Raw genomic sequence first — 17300 nt, 5'->3', positions numbered from 1 at the left:
TTATCCATGTCGCCCTTACAAGTAGAAGTTATACCTTGTTCAATTCCATTTCCATAAATAGTAAGCTTCATTTAGTTAGATAGAAGATGAAAGGAAATTGAGCTCTACTCAGTCGTGGCAAAAGTAGAAAGAACTTAGCTCTAACAGGAAGTCATAAGAAATTTTCAAGAATGATAGGACAATTATGTTTGTAAGATATGTAGGGTATTTATAGCACCAAGCTTTTAGTACTAGTAAGTTATATAGGGTAATGGCCAAATACTGGACCTTAATTAAAAAGAAAGAAAAAAAAAGCATGCACAATGATGCCTAAGGACACATTCTTTCTCCCTAACGGGAATCGTATGTAGGAAAGTGAAATAATCTAGTAGGTTTCTATCGCATTGTGTATTCTATTTTTAAGCAAATCATTATGGTCCTCAACCCATTGATGTTTAGAATGTACCCACTTTTGTGGTTCAAAGTGGATATTTTAGATGGATCACTCTCATTTAATTTAAGGTTACATGTACAAAATTTAACAAGAAAAGCAACATCTACCAAATTATGCAACATTTAAAGGTGTAGATACAAGGCATGCTTCGGATTTAACAGAGAGTAGATTCATAAAATAAGATTCAATGCATATTATGATCTTGCATTGAATTTACAAGAACTTGGGATAAGCATGAGGAACACTCCTTCAAGAAGCCTCTGGCAAAAAGGCTTCTACATAGCAGGCCTATGGTAAAAGGGCTACTTGCTCTACGACCTAATCAAGATAGGAAAGTCAACATGTGGCTACCTTATCCAACTTTCTACACTTTGATAGAGCTATCAAAAGTGATAAACAATTCGGAGCTCAAGTTGCTACTAAGGATGTGGACTATAGCACCCCTAATTTCTAAATAAGTTTTCTTGTATTGAACCATCAAGGTTGCACCATTCAAAGCTTGACTATTGATGGTGTCATGTATGCTAACATCCTTGCTTGCTGCATGCTTGTGTGCCTTACCAAGTGGACTTTGGTGAGCCAAGGTTCATATGCCATGTCAAAATTGGAACTTAATTTCTTGATGTGTTTGAGAGATTGGTGCAAAATTATCATTTTGAAAGACTCTTACACTATAATCATGGCAATGTAATATGGGGTATAGAGAGATTTTCTTGGATGCGATTATAATAGTGTATCTAAAATTGATTGCACACATAAGGAGTTGGATTGTGCACTTGTAGGTGATTGTAGATCACACTACACGAGTGATTCAAAGCACTACACCATTGATTTCCCAACCTTTGCTTGCCAATCAATGGCATAGCAGGATAGTGCAAGGGATTAGTTACCTAAGTTTTCTTTTGCATACAGAGTCAATAATTTGACAATATCCATAATTACTCTTAAGATTATGATGTGGTGTACTGTAATAGAGTGTGGTGGTTATATATGTGGTATACTATCTCTTGCTTATTTAGTGTAATGAAGTAGTTTATATGTGCAATGTATAACTTTTGAAGTTAGTGGGTACTAATGGCTAGACAATCTAAACATTCATAACTTGGTCAAGTGCAAATATGCAAATGAGGTGAGGATCAAATAATTGCAACTAAACCACATAAGGGTATTTCTCATATTTATACTTAGAGGGGTTTGATCTACTTAAATATGGCTTCTTTAAACATAAAGTTGTTGGAATATTTGTATGCTTAAGATTTTCCATATTAGCATAAGATATCCCATAACTTATGTAAGGATAGCTAGAGTTGCTTCTTGCAATCTTATTAGGCAAGATTTTTTGCATGGCTTACAATACTCTTCTACATGGTATTTACATGGCATTTCCAAAATTTAAAAAGAATACCATGTGCTCATTTGTGCTTCCGAAATATTAGGTATAATATAGTAAATAGTTGCCTCGGTAAGGAAAAGTTCTTTTAATTAGAAGCACTTGGCCTCCTAGATAAGGTCATATACCAAATGGATATTGCATGCTAGATGCCTTTACTTTCAACTCTATACTTCATAGCCTTTGAGAGAGAGAGAGAGAGAGAGAGAGAGAGAGAGAGAGAGAGAGAGAGAGAGAGAGAGAGAGAGAGAGAGAGAGAGAGAGAGAGAGAGAGAGAGAGAGAGAGAGAGAGAGAGAGAGAGAGAGAGAGAGAGAGAGAGAGAGAGAGAGAGAGAGAGAGAGATTATAATTCTGGCAATGGTAGGTTATCTTCATAGATGAAGACGAGTGTTTTATAGTTAGATAGATTAATATCCCATTTTTTAAATATTTTCTTTGACTCAGATTATGTATATAAAGAGCTCATCTCATTGATGTTTCAATATATGGAGAAAGATGGAGGGAGAGAGAGTTTTTCTTATTATGATAATTCATCGTATGATAGAATTGACTCAATGTGTGTGTGCACACGCGCGTGCATTTGTGTCTGTGTGTATAAAATAGTTTAAAAAACATTATTGAAATGTAGCTTGAAATCTAAGATGCAATTTCTAAGACATATATTTTAATATGTGGTTTAAAATATGAGGTCATGAAAGGCTACTTAACGTTATATTTATTTTCCTTTTGTTTATGTGAAGAATATGTATACATGACACAAAAGCTTCTTGATGCTTGATTGACATTATTGTAAAAGTGTGATATTACACACATGGTTTATTCTAATAGCTTTTGTACGATTTAGTGAAATTATTGGAAAAAGAATGCACTACATATATGGTGTCTTTTAACTTTTGTGCGATTAGTGTTACAATCATTTTACTGTTTGAGCCATAAAACCCAAAAATGATGTTTATGTGTGAACCCTCTAGCACTAGTTGTGCCTAGTATTATCATTACGAGCTTAGGTGTGTGGGTGTGGGTGTGTTATTTAGGTATACATGTATTTGTATTTTGAAATTGAACTTAATATAAAGATATATACACGTGCATGTATGTCCATAATATGTTTGGATACATATGTGTATGTATGTGGATTGTTTGTATAGACATGTATGAGTGGCATTGTATGGATGTGTATGCATGTACCTGTAAACATGCACATATACTTGTGTATACATGCATGTGTAATCAAGTATACAAGAAAGGTTATGTTAGTAAAATAATCCATTGCCTAGTTGAAGATACAGCCATAACCAATGTAGCACGTTCATAATCTTTTTTATTTACCGAATGTTATAGGAAAATAATTTTCTAGTCAAAGGGCAAGATAAGTTTCTAGTCAAAGGACATCAATTTACTAGTTATATCTAGGAAAATCCTATATTCTTAATTGACTAGAAAGATTGTATGTAATTTGCTAGTTACAGAATAGTAATTTACTAGTTATAAGTAGTGAAACATGAAATTTCCTAGTTATCTTGGTATTGTTACTAGTTTTACAACAAGTTACTATATAATGTTACTAGGTAGGGCTCCAATTTTCTAGATAGTAACTAGAAAAAGGGACTTACTAGTTTGAAGAACCTCATGACCCCCAAAATTTCTAGTTATAACTAGGAAATGTTGCATCCTTACTAGTTTGGTTGAGGTTCTTACTAGTTATAATATGAATTTTCTATATAGAAAGTGATTTAGAGTTCCTTGTGTATTCAGCTTCCATTATCACCTTCCAAGATAGTGAGTCTTTCCTTAATTTCCTTGAGGCGGATACTTCTGATGAATTAAGGTGAAACACACTCAGGCTCCAAGTTACACTAGACGTTTGTTAAATTGCAAAGGTAATCCATCCAACTACCTCATGTGCGCATGTCTCCTTATTAGAAGTATCCCCTGGAGGGTGCTGTAGCAGTGCTGCAATGTGTTTGTGAAGGAACCCCAAGAGTCATGCAAGTCTCCTTTGAAATCTTCCTCCAGTTTACTAATTGCCCAGGCTTCATCATATAAGAGAAGATAGTCTGGTTGAGTAAAATGTCTTAGGTTGATCACCAGACCCACCTGGTGTCCGCTTTCAATATTGCATGCATCAAAATTCATCAGATCTAGCAAGTCTACAACATGATTTGATAGCAAGCAGTTGAAGTTTGACTACTGCTGGCAACCAAACTCTTGAACTTGAGCAATACCACGTGTCTAGTCTTGCAATGTAGTCAGTGTGACTCAGAGACCTATAAATAAAAGCAGAATGATCCAGCCGTAGATAGTCTTTGATGTCAATCAAGTGAAGGTAATCATGGGCAACTAGCTAAGATTCTAGCTCTTTGTTGAGGCATCTACGGGATTAATGATAGAATTCAAATCATCTCCAATAAGACGTATATTTAAGTATATTAATCAAATATAGTAAGAAAATTCTTGTCCTGGCACTGTTATAGTTATAATTAAATATATTAATCCAAGAAATTCTGCTGTCACCCTAGTCGATGGTTACTTCCAAAGGTCTTCCCTCTTCCGCATTCCTTAATAGGCTTAAGTTCCTACTAGACTTCGTTACAGTCAGTAGACAGCTTGACTCAGTTCCTATGCTACCTCCCAGAAAATAGATATAATCCCCGTGCTGGAAAGTTGAACCACTCCATCTGTGTAATTTACGTTCTTGCACTAGCATTCCGTCTTAATTCCATTTTTTCACCCACTTTCATGAAAGATTTCTTTTGACTTCTCCATCTAGCGAAGATGGAGGGTTTGACTTTGAATCGGAAGTTAGTTCGAATAGTGATCCAGAGATCCCTAGGCTGCCCACGACCAAACGTATTAAGGGGGACCTACCCGTCCACCTGAGGCGCAGACGGTTAAGGCAGGAAAAGGCAAAGCAACCCATGGATATACGATCAGAAGAACAGCGGAAGCCGTAGGATCTCCCTAAACGCTTCACAAAATTCAAAAAAGGAGATAGGATAGTAGTTCTGTTATGTGTCAAACGTCAAGGGCAGACGAGCGAACCAATCGAGGGACCAACCAAAGTCAAGGAGGTAGACTTAGCTCAAGAAGGGGAAACACCATGACCAGTGTTCATTGCCGACGACTTGACTGGTAAAGAAGAAACGAGTATTGTCGCTCTCTTGCGAGAGTACATAGACGTGTTTGCCTGGTCCTTAGAAGAGCTATAGGGGGTAGATCCGAGTGTTGTGACTCACAACATACCCATAATGTCGGACGTAACACCAGTCAAGTAGCGACCGTACCCCATGAATCCAAAATACGCTCATGCTGTCAAAGAAGAAATTGACAAGCTGATGAGAGCTGGATTCATTTACGAAATTGAGCACACAGACTGGGTATCACCCATAGTCATTGTGATGAAGAAGAATGGAAAAATCCGAGTGTGCGTCAATAAGAAGAAGGTGAACGCTGCTATGAAGAGAGACAACTATCCATTGCCGTACACCGAGCACATGCTTGAGAGGGTGGTAGGCAAGGAAGCCTACAGTTTTCTGGATGGCTTCTCAGGGTACAACCAGGTGCAAGTGCATCCTGCAGATAGGCACAAGACCGCCTTTGCCACTGAGTGGGGCGTCTTTGCATACATAGTCATGCCCTTCAGGTTGACCAATGCCCCTGCCACTTTCCAACGCCTCATGTGCACCATCTTTAAGGACATGCTTTGCAAGGAGTTAGAGGTCTTTGTCGACGACCTGTGTGTCCATTCAACCTGGATCGAACACTTAGACAAACTCTGTGCAGTCTTTGAACGGTGCCGCTTATATCGTCTCTCCTTGAACCCCTTGAAGTGTTAGTTTTGGGTAAAGCACGGATGCATCTTAGGGCACGTGGTGTCGAAGAACGGCATTGCCGCTGACTTCTTGAAGGTTAGGGTTATTGCTGACCTTCCATCCCCAATTAATTACAGGGGAGTTTAATGCTTCTTGGGCCATATAGGGTACTATCGGCGGTTTGTACTGAACTACGCGCTGATCGCTAGACCATTGTACAAGCTGCTGATTGTCTTCGAGTGGACTGAGGCATGCCAACAAGCGTACAAAGAATTGAAAAAGGCTCTAACAACAGCACCAATTCTACAAGCCCCAAATTGGGCCATCACCTTCCACGTGCACATCGATGCTTCTAAGTTTGCGGTGGGGGCAGTGTTGTGCCAACCTGGTGAGCACAACTTAGATTATCCAGTGAGCTTTGCTAGTAGACAACTCACTGAGACGGAGATGAACTACTCGACAACTGAGAGGGAGGGATTAGCCATGGTGTTCGCTGTGAAGAAATTCCGGCATTATCTATTGGCCACACCCTTCATGTTTTTTGTGGACCATCAAGCCCTGCTCTATTTAGTAAACAGACCTTGTGCTACAGGGCGCATAGCTCGATGGCTCCTCTTACTTCTAGAGTTCGAATTCTCCGTGGTAGTACGAAAGGGAAAACAACATTACATGGCTGATCACATGTCACGTGTCCCCACAGGAGAAGCCGCTGGACGAGGCATCGTTGACGAGTTACCTGATGCCCACCTATTCCAGCTGTCCAGCGAGAGAGACTTATTTAAGGTTGATCTAATGCCATATTGGGCGGACGACATAGTCTAAGTGCTCGGGCACGGACTACCTGAGCGACCAATAGAAAAGGCCCGACTCAGGCACTTGATCTTGAAAATCCAGCCCTACGAGCTGATTGCGGGCCAACTTTATAGGCTGGGGCAAGACGGATTGCTGCGTAGATGCGTGTGTGAGCACGAGATGCATGATGTGCTCTCAGAGGCGCACAACGGCATCGCGGGAGGACACTTTAGTGGAGACACAACAGCACAGAAGCTGTTGAAGTCTCAACTATGGTGGCCCACACTTTTTTGCGATGCCAAGCGATTTGTCAAGCATTGTGACAAGTGCCAATGGACAAAGGTCCCGATTCGTAAAGATAAAATGGAGTTGACCCCAATTATTGCTCACTAACCCTTCGAAAAATGGGGAATTGACTTCATCGGACCCATCAGCCCTGCGGCTCATTACTCACAAGTCAAGTACATCGTTGTGGCCACGGATTACCTCACCAAATGGGCAGAGGCAAGAGCCACACGAAAAAATGATGCTAGGACGACTGCCAAGTTTTTATGGGAGCAAGTGATCTCGCGCTTCGGCTGCCCCATCAAACTGGTTAGCGACCAAGGCACACACTTCACCAATGAAGTGATAGCACATCTCCTATCCACCTTTCTCATTATCCATTGCAAATCCTCGCCATACTACCCTTAGGCGAATGGCCAGGCAGAATCAACTAATAAGATTCTTATCAATGTTGTGACTAAAGTAGTCTTAGCCTCACGTAGCGACTAGGACAACAAGCTGATGGCAGCCTTGTGGGCCTACCGCATAGCTTATAAAACGACTGTCGGTGGCCAAACCCCCTTTAGGTTGACCTATGGAACTGAGGCAATTCTGCCATTAGAATTCTTCGTTCCTAGCATGAGAATAGCACTTCAAGAACGATGGGAAGGGCAGGAGGCATGGACACAACGCCTGGTCGAGCTTGAATGCCTATCAGAGACTCGTCTTCTAGCCACCCACGCGCTTATTTGTGAGAAAGCCCGACGCAAAAGCTGGTTCGACAAGCATGTCAAGCAGCGCGAATTTGAATAGGGGGACTTAGTGCTCCTTTCCTCAGTTAAGGGGCATAAGCAAAAAATGAAATTTAGAGGTCTCGGACCCTTCAAGGTTCGTGCGATCAACCGGACCGGAAATGTCAAGCTTGAGACACTAGACGGTGATGGAATAGGCTTCTTCAATGGCACTCGTGTTAAGAAGTACTACCCTCCCGCACATCCTTTGTATGAGCCACCATTGTTAGAGCCGCCGGTCAAAGTACGAGTAGCCACAATCACTGAAATCAATGGGGAGGATGAGGAAGCCGTAGAACCTGCTTACCTCCGTATCACGGTCACTACCAAGCAAACATGCGCTTTCAATGCCTTGATCGACGAGGGCGTAGATGTCAATGAGTTAGCCCACAGTCATTGGATCCAACTGGGCAAACCACTACTTCAACCCACAACTGCCAAATTAAGCCCATATAGGGCCCACTCATACGCACTTCTTGACATGTGTAGAGTCGCCGTTTCTATCGAGTCTGAGACTATTCCAATGCTTTTCTACGTATTGTCAAGTGCTACAGACACAAGCACGGAGTCACTGCTGGGGCGACCTTTCAAAAAGCAGACTCACTGCAATGTTGATTATGAGTCACAGCGCATCCACCTAGCAATAGGCAACGTGCGCATTGTCATAGCTTTCAGCAAGGGTTGCGCGACACTATCACTTTCCACAAAGCCGCGGGTAGAAACATCCATAGGTAAGACTAAGGAGGGGGGTAGTGCGCGGCCGCCACTCCCCGACTTCCATAAATCACAACCCACAGCAGCTAAAGCTAAGGCCCAATAGCCTTGCCTTCAATGGGTGCCTAAACAGTCACAACAATCGCCTAGGAGTCGACGCTCCTATCCTCATAAGACCCAGAACTCTAAACCTAGGAGGCCAAGACACAATCACAGGAAGCGCCGCGTGATCAAGCAAAGATGGGTCCCTAAATCCCTCTTGCATGCGCAAGGCTACTACGAGGAAAATACCTGGATGTGGATCCCTAAGGTCCCCACGGCCAAATGCACTATTCATATGCCACCCTCAAACTTGACCAGCCCACGTCCCACAACAACTCAAAACCATAGGCCGCAGTGCTCTCCAGAGCCCCAACCATCCGACTCATCTACACTTCGGCCCAAGAGAGTCGCATAAACCTATCAGCCCAAGCAACATCCACCGTCACAGGAGGCAACACCCGACCAAGTCAATCCGACTCCCCAAAGCAAAGCTAAATGTGGCAATCCATCTATTGGGGTTGACCCTAATCAACCCATATTCCAAACAGTCCAACTACAGGCTCAAGGAAACTCCCAACCGCCCATCTTCGTTGTAAAAAATGCTCGTTCTGTCAAACCTCAACCACTCGTCGGCCTTACGCCCTCCTACGAATGAAAATCCTTCCTAGTGCTAACCGCTGACCTTGCAGAGGACACCAGGGATGACATGGTGGAATGCATTAAACGACTCAATGCCACCTTCGTATCGCTAGCCCTCAGCTACGATCGCTTGGACTTAGGTCTATTGGAGGAACCCTTTGCAAGGGAAGTGTGCAACATGCCTTGCTCTTGGGAGACCTTTGAATTCGCATTTGCAAAAGCTTCTTACTCCGCCGTGAGTTGATCAAAAGTGAGATCTCCAAGAAGCAAGCCATCAAACAATGCCTTATCACGTCATACGATCCACGAACCACTTCTGCTATCACTAACCAAGAGATCACAAAGTTATCACACCTTGCTAACAACTGATCACCTTTTTTGAGGCAGTGGTATGCTCTTAGGCTGCAATGGGAAGTTGAAGGATGTCGCATAATGACCGACGCTCAGCAATGCCATGCCATCAAAACAGCAGAGTATGATCCCACTTACGTCGCGCCCACCTCATATAGAGTGTTAACCACTCTTCGGAACCGACCTATGGAATAACACCTCAAAGGACACCCCTACCTCGATCGCTTGTTGACTGAGGAAGAGCTACACGTTGCTAGCCGTGTTGACTCTGGTGACCTCCTCCCAGATGTTCTCACATACATCACGCACATGGGAATTCGACCTTGCGATTTGGACCGCGCAGCTCAACTAGAATACAATCCAAATTTCTATACTTGGCTCCTTCACAAGTAACTCCTACCCTAACATGCCGAAAACCATTAACCTTTTGACCCTCAATCCTAGGAAGGATTCTTTTCAAGGTGGAAGGGGAGGGGGTAAGGTAAGGTGAAATGAATCAGATAAGAAATGAATCAAAGGGAATACATTAAAATAAAACTAGTGAAAAGCATAAGCATGTAGTATGAAAAAATGGACGGGGGTAGGAAAATGGGCAGGAAAACTTTGAAGTGAAGGGCAAAATGTCCAAGTCTAAAAAGGAAAATCTACATGGCTTCCTAAGGAATTCATTCAAAAAGCATAAAGTTTTTCTTTTCCTGCAATCAGCGAATTGATATGTGGAAAATACTAATGAAAATTACGATTTATGGCAGGAGCATAAAATGTCGCAACAAGACCGCGCCCATTGACTCCTGTTCACAAACAAGGAAAGGGAGAAATACTACATCCATCTAGAGAACCGCGCCTTCATCCACAACATAGAAGTCGTGGTGGCCAAGGAGGAAGCAGCCAAGAGGGTGGTGGAACAATGCAACCTCACGAAGTATCTGGAAAAGTTCTCGCAGGAGCCGGACCATCTGAAGTGCATGGAGTTCCTCAGAACATACAACCCGGATCAAGAATGTGGTATTGTAACAGTGGGCAAAGGAGAAGATGCAAAATAGGTACAGGTCCGGTTAGACCCAGCCCTGGTGGAGAAGGCTTTGGGATTGGTACCAAAGAAGGAGAGAAAACAAAAAAGGGATGTTTATACCATGTTGAAAATGAAGAAGGAAGAGGTACTCACAAATGACGGCATAAGCATCCAGGACATCCCTGACACAGAAGCCAGGATGCAGGCCAAGCTGATACATGTGCTTTTCTCCAGCCAGCATTACAATTCATTAATGCATCGAATTAGCATACCGGTGCTGGAGAATGTAGCAGCCCATACCCTAGACGAAGTGGATTGTAACGGGTACGTGTGAAAAACGATTGATCAGGTTGCCAAAGCGTTGGCCCTGGGAAGTGCACCAGCAGGAGGAGAATCTCCGGCTTCCAAAGTTACGGAAAGAAAGAAAGCCTCCTTCAAATCCTCTTTCATCAGGTATGGAGGTGTCTTGACTGCACTCATCCAGGAGGTAGTGAAGGAAGCACAGGAGGCGGAAGAAGGAGAAGGAGAAACGCCAGAGAGGTCGCCTCCTCACCAGGACAAGGATAGGTCCACCGATAGAACTGAGACAGAAGAATAAGGGGAGAGACAGACTAGCAAAAAGACAACCAGGAAACCCAAGAAGAAGACAATGCAGAGGAAGAAGAAGGATGACGAAGGCAGAAAGAAGGAGAGAGAAGACTTGGAAAGGGCAAAGAAAGAGTCCCTAAAAGAAGCGAAGGAGAGAGAGAGGACGAAGAGACAGGAGGAGAAGGAAAAAGAAGAATTACAAAAAGCAAAGAAGGTGTCGAAACAAGAAGCAGAAGAGAAGAAAATGAGGGAAAAAGAAGAAAAAGAGAAAAAGCCTAGTGTTCATCACCACTTGTAACTATCTCTGCATCCTAAGAATACTTAAGCAAAAACCAACAACAGAGGAAGAGTGACTACCGCCCCTCTTTTTTTATATGAATGTGGACATAGATAGTTGCGCTATGACTAGGCTTATGATGATAACTATCCTATTGCCAGCTTTTTGTATGAATCTCCTAGAGGACATGAGCAATGGTCAGTTCATGAGGTGTAATCACCCACTTTTGTACACTACACCTCTGAATGTAAGGAAGAGCAGAGAAAAGTGGAGGAGGAAAGGAAGAGAAAGGCGGATGAGGAAGAGGAAGAGCTGCGAAGGAAGGAGGAAGAGGACCTGGCAGAAGCCATCCGCCAGTCCATCAAGCAACAGAGCCGAGCAGATGAACTGGGAAACTTGAGCCCACATAGAGAAGAGGGGCCAGGGTCTAGCACACAGGTGCTGGAGTTTGTGCCACCTCTACTCCCCGAGGGCAAGGGCAAGGCCCCGATTCATCTGATTCCTAACGTCCTGGTGCCTTTTGTTGAACCCACCACCATCACCCCTAGCATCCCGACCAATGCCGACGTGTCAAACTTTATGGCGTGGATGCAGTATTTCATCAACAAAGAGATGGGCCAGGGACAGAGCATAGAAACCACGGCCACAGGATAGAAGAGGCCAGCTACGGATGCAGAATCCAGGCAAGAGTCCAAAAGGCAGAAAGTTGAAGCCTCAACCTCGCCCATCCACACAACGATGACGCCATCGGCTAATTACGACGAATACGTCATCGAGCTGCTCTCCCAATTGGAGAAAGCTAAGGAGGAACGCAAGATAGCCGTAGCTGAGTTGGCAGCCGAGAAGGAATCAATGGCCGCCTTCCAGCTGGATAAAACGAGAATGATAGCCATGCAACAGATGGAGATCGTAGATCTTAGACAAGAAATGAAGGCTAAGGATGAGAGGGAGGAGCACTGGAGACAGCAGCTCGAAAACGAGACACTGGAGCTAGTAAAAATGCAAAGAGAGCACAAGCTCCTGATAGTGCAATACCAGGAGCTTGCTATGAAATCTGCTCAGATTGATGCGCTTGTGGGGCTGAGCTGAACGCCAGGGACGAAGAGAGAAAACAAGGCATGAAGGAACAACAGGAGGAAATCGAGCGCCTGACGGACCAGCTAACCTCTGAAAAAGAAGAGCAAGAGAGGCTAGTCAGGGAATTGGAAGACTATGAGCAAAAACTCATGATGTTAACCCTAAAGCAAGGAGAGAGCTAGGAAGTGATGAACAAAAGAGCAGAGGAGTGGGGGCTGCGCACAATGAAAAGAGGGTGAAGACACTGGCGTGGCGCCTTGCTCTGGCAGAGAAGGAGAAAATCATCACAGAGAGCAAGGCAGAAGCAGCCCAAGTGGCCTTTAGCACTCAACAGAAAGCCTTCCTCGACACCATCCTGGACGCTGCCCACGCAGTACAAGGAGAGCCATTGGAGGTGATGCAGAGAAAGCTCGGCATGTCACGGAGGGCCTTACACGCTGGATTGCAGATGCCACCCTTACCTGCGGAGGTTAGGCTGAGCTTGGATGAGCAACAAAAATACCTATTGTTGGCCGGCCTAACCCCCTAGGAAATGGATGCCCTCGGATTCGAGGAAGAAGCAGCACAGGCAGAACGGCAGGGGGAGGAAGCAGAACTAGAAATTGACATGAATCGATTCAAGGAGGATGTAGTCCCATAACCCCCCTCGCCGTAGTCTCAAGAGCCACCACAAGAGGACCCATCTGCGGAAAGAAAAGCGCCCTCCAGGGAAAGACGCAAAAAGCTGGTAGAGGAAGCCAGGAAACAGCTGAGAGCCAAACCAGTAGTGCTGCCGACCGCACCTCTCCCACCGTGCCCTGATGATCTTCTCGCGGGATTCCACGCAAAACTGGTGTTGTGGGAGATACAGGAACAAGGAAAGGATCCATTCACCTTTAGTTTCCTCCTACCCAACAGTCTACGGAGGGTCCTGCCGCTCAAGGTGATGGACGAGGTAATCGTGGTCGGTGGCCGGTTGGGGCAAAGATGGCTAGAAGAGCAAGAAAAGACCCCAACCTCTTGGGGCACAGAAGCGGCTGACTACTGGCAGGATAAAGTTTTTGAAGTCCCACACACTGTACAGGGCTACAAAAGCCAACCCTTGTGGAGGAGGCGAGTGTGCGACATTAGCATGCTCGCCTAGATGGCATTTTGTAACACCTTGCCATTCGAGCGGAACAACCCTACTTACATGGCATACCCTCGAAGGGTAGGGGTGGATTTTGATGCCACCCTCTATGGGTGGTACGACTTCCCTATTATTTATAACTCCACTGTAGTATCCTTCAAGCATGCCCTTCTCTTTACCGCCGAAAGCCTAGATGAGTCTATGACTCGCTTCCTTGCGGATTCCTCCTCATGTCCTGACCCTGCTTTTGTAACAACTTGTAATTATCTTAGGTTACTTAGGCTACTCCTTAAGCAGGACCCGACTCCACAAGAGCGCGGCCTACCTCCCCTATTCTTTGACCCTAATGCTATAGACAACTGCACCATGGCTCGTCTTATGATGAGGGCTAGTCTCCTTCCCTCTTTTTGCCTAGCCCTCCTAGAAGATATGAACGACAGCCAATTCACTAGGTGCAATCACCCTTTCCTCTCCACCACTTCTCTTCATGTTCTCATGAATCTGAAAGATAACATGCAGAGTCACCAGTTTTTGAGCAAATCTATCCGACCCCCTTCCCCTCCTCATTCCGATGAAGATAATTAGGCCTGGTTATCATTTCAAAAAAAAAAAGAGAGAGAAGAAGAGAAAAAGAAAAAAAGAGAAGTGCACCACAGTCACTGCACCTAGGGTCTTCCCTAGCCCCCTCCCCACTTCACACTTAGGGCACATCAAGGGCAGGACCTTCAGACTTGTCACCCTAAGACTTGCACCGCACCTCCAACGACGCACGAACTGGGTCCTCAAGTGTGGTCACACTTAGGGCACATCAAGGGCAGGACCTTCAGACTTGTCACCCTAAGACTTGCACCGCACCTCCAACGACGCACGAACTGGGTCCTCAAGTGTGGGAGATTACCAAGGGCTTGCCCAAGGTTAGACCCATCTCCCAGTTCCACTGCCACGAGCACCATACACTACACGGAGAGGCAGACACACCCCTTAGGGAGTGCACAACTTTTCTTGTAGGTTATGTTTGAGTTTCAAGAAATGGCTACTCCGCTGAAGAGGATCACCCACGACATCCTTTAATGACCAAAACTTTTTACCAGGTGCTAGTGTCCAGCCATCTGCCTGTTGATGGCTACCATGATTGAACCAAGTCAAGATAGATATGCTATTGGCATAGATCTTGGAACCTCATCTTCCAAAGATGCATGCCCAATGCCTCAAGATCTACGGGTCACTTATTGATTCCACAAGCTTGAAGAATTTCAATGCAAAGTTGAAGATCTTCAACACAAATACTAAAGACCTTCAACTCAAAGACAAAGATCTTCAAATCAAAGACACAGATTTTCAATGCAAAGACAAACCATATCTTTGTCAAGACAGAGTTCGGGGGGGCTTCTCCAGAATAAATCCCTCCAATACCATCCTCCTAAGGGATTGCTTATTGCTTCAAGCGTTTTTGATGCTCAAGGGACGACCGGCTGCATAATGGATGCCACAACTGTGCGAAAGATGCTAAAGCACCCCGGAATCTCTCCTGGTCATCGTCACTAAACTCCATGAACTCTCATTCACACAACCACCTTGGAAGCGGTGTCATCCACCTACCCGTTCCGCCTCGTAGTACACCTAACTAGACAGTACTTCCCATCGCAGTGCCATGGGACTGGCACTTGGCTAGGAGGGGGGTAATGTTACCGTGTTTCCCGCAGCACAGAGGAGCAGAAAATAGAAAAAAGAAAAAAGCAGAAAAAGGTGCCTTGACCGGTAACTAGACCCTGAAAAATTTAAATGTTCGGACACGACCCTCAGAAAGTCTCAGTGTCACCCCAAGGCAACAAAAGAGTAAAAGGCACACCATTAAATATGGAAGCGCTCCCGAATCCTTGTAAAAGAGCGCCAGGCTCGCTCTTGTGCAAATTGTACACATTAGTTGGGAATAGGATGAAATTAGAGTGGTGGGAAATGGGAAAAAGGGCCTAGGCTACGGTCGGCCATGTAAAAAAGGGAAAAAGGGGATGACCGCCCAAAAGGGATTTAGGGTTTTGTATATAAAGTTGAAAAGTGAATGAGAAGCTCATTCTTTGGTGTGTGGCAAAAAGAGTCTTCTTCTTCCTCTCTTCTTCTCTCCTTCTTACTTGTGGGTGCTCTTGAGAGAGGGAGTGTGAGAGTGTGAGGGAGTAAGTGTGTGTGGGAGTGAGGGATCAAGAGGGTGAAGCTCTTCACCATCTCCTCTTCTCTTCTTCTCTTCTCTTCTCTTCTCTTGCGTGCGCAGCTATGGAGGATGGAGCTTGGAGATGGAGGGGGCTTGAGGATGCTTGAGCTAGCATCAAGAATCGTGGAGCTACCGGAGTGTAAGAGAGAGGAGGGTACTCGATCAAGCATCAAGGTAAGCTCACTACACTCGTAGGATCGACGACGCATCGCCTAGGTGAGAGATAGCCATTAGAGCTCGCTTGGAACGCTTGAACAATAAGCGGTCCATGGGTCTTGGCGGTTGAGCGAAAGCTCCTACAGTCATGCACCCTTAAGAAATCACTAAAGTAATTGGAAAAGTAAATTTTCCCTCAATTGGATCTCAAATAGGCATTAAAAGTATTAAAGTGCTCAAACACTTCACTCTTCTCTTTCAAAGAGTATACACCCACCTTTTTAGAGTGGTCACCAATAAAGGTCACATAGTGATATACCATCTAATGAGAGATTCTGTGTAGGTCCCCATACATCAGTACATCCAATATATTGCTACCTATGTTATGTGGAAAAAGAATATATTGCCTACTTACTAAACTGAAATAGTTGACAAACTTTTTGTATATTTTAAAACCTGTAAACTGTGAACCAAAACTTTAGATTGCATTGATTTTAGCCTTTCCATTTGCATGACCAATATATTTGTGGAAAATTGTAATATTTGCAACAACACCTTTTTCTTTAGCATATATATCAGAATCAATGGTAAGAGTACCAACATCCAAAGTAAACATATGTCCAACTCAACTTCTTTTTGCAACCAATCTTCACTTGTCATTAAAGTCTTCCACATAGCAATATCTAGAATGACATCAATATGAATGGCATTCATATGTTGCTACTTACATTATTTTCATGTGGAAAAGAGCATCTTGCTTGCACGCGTGCACGCGCACGCACGCACGCATGCACGCACACGCACGCACACACACACACACACATAGAGCAGTTGGTCCTCTTAATAAAGGGAGGGAGGGAGGGGGAAAATGTTGCCTCCATTATAGGGCCTAAGCTTGTTAGGGAGGGAAAGTTATTTTTTTTTGTTTGAAAAATTTTAATTCAAAATTGAAAAGGTTTGGTAGCTATGGTGGAGTGCTCCTTGACAAGTGAGGTGTTGGGCATGATAGTGGGAGTGGTGTCAAGCATAACAATGGGTGTTGCGACATACATCACGATGATGAGTAGGGATTTGGGGGACTAGACAGATTGGGTGGATGAGCACACACATGCGTATAGGTGGATGATACCATTCTAAAGGGAAAAATAAATTTGCATAGAAACACAATATCATGTTAAAGGCTAAGGCACATGAAAGAGGCATTTGGGGTTAAGAAAGGCAAGGGCCACTAAATGGTGATGATAATAAAAAAGGGGTGTACTCATAAGCACCCCCAAATACAAAATTAAAAAAAAGAAACTTAACAACTTGACTAACGATGAATCCAACCTTTGCTTCTTAATCTACATCGCACATCACTTCGCATGAATGAAGAAGAAAATCCGTGAGAGATAAACCCACTCTAAAATGTGATTAGGAATGGAAGGGCTATGGATTCAAAGTTGTACTCAATTGCATGTGACCAATGCCTATTGTATGTGGCGAGACTTTGATATTTTGAGTCTAGATCTTTCTCAATATGAAAACTAAGAAGACAAACCTCTGATTCTTTGTTTCTACAATTGGCATTAACTCATTAGTATTTAATAGCACATGTGTGGGAAAAGTAGTGTAGTGACCCCCCTTGCAAGCATGCACCCCTCTAGTA

This window comes from Lygodium microphyllum, chromosome 11 (assembly GCF_053477565.2).
Source record: "Lygodium microphyllum isolate KBCC chromosome 11, Lygodium_microphyllum_v1.1.10, whole genome shotgun sequence".
Lineage (NCBI taxonomy): Eukaryota > Viridiplantae > Streptophyta > Polypodiopsida > Schizaeales > Lygodiaceae > Lygodium > Lygodium microphyllum.
Note: the sequence above shows the minus strand (reverse complement) of the source record.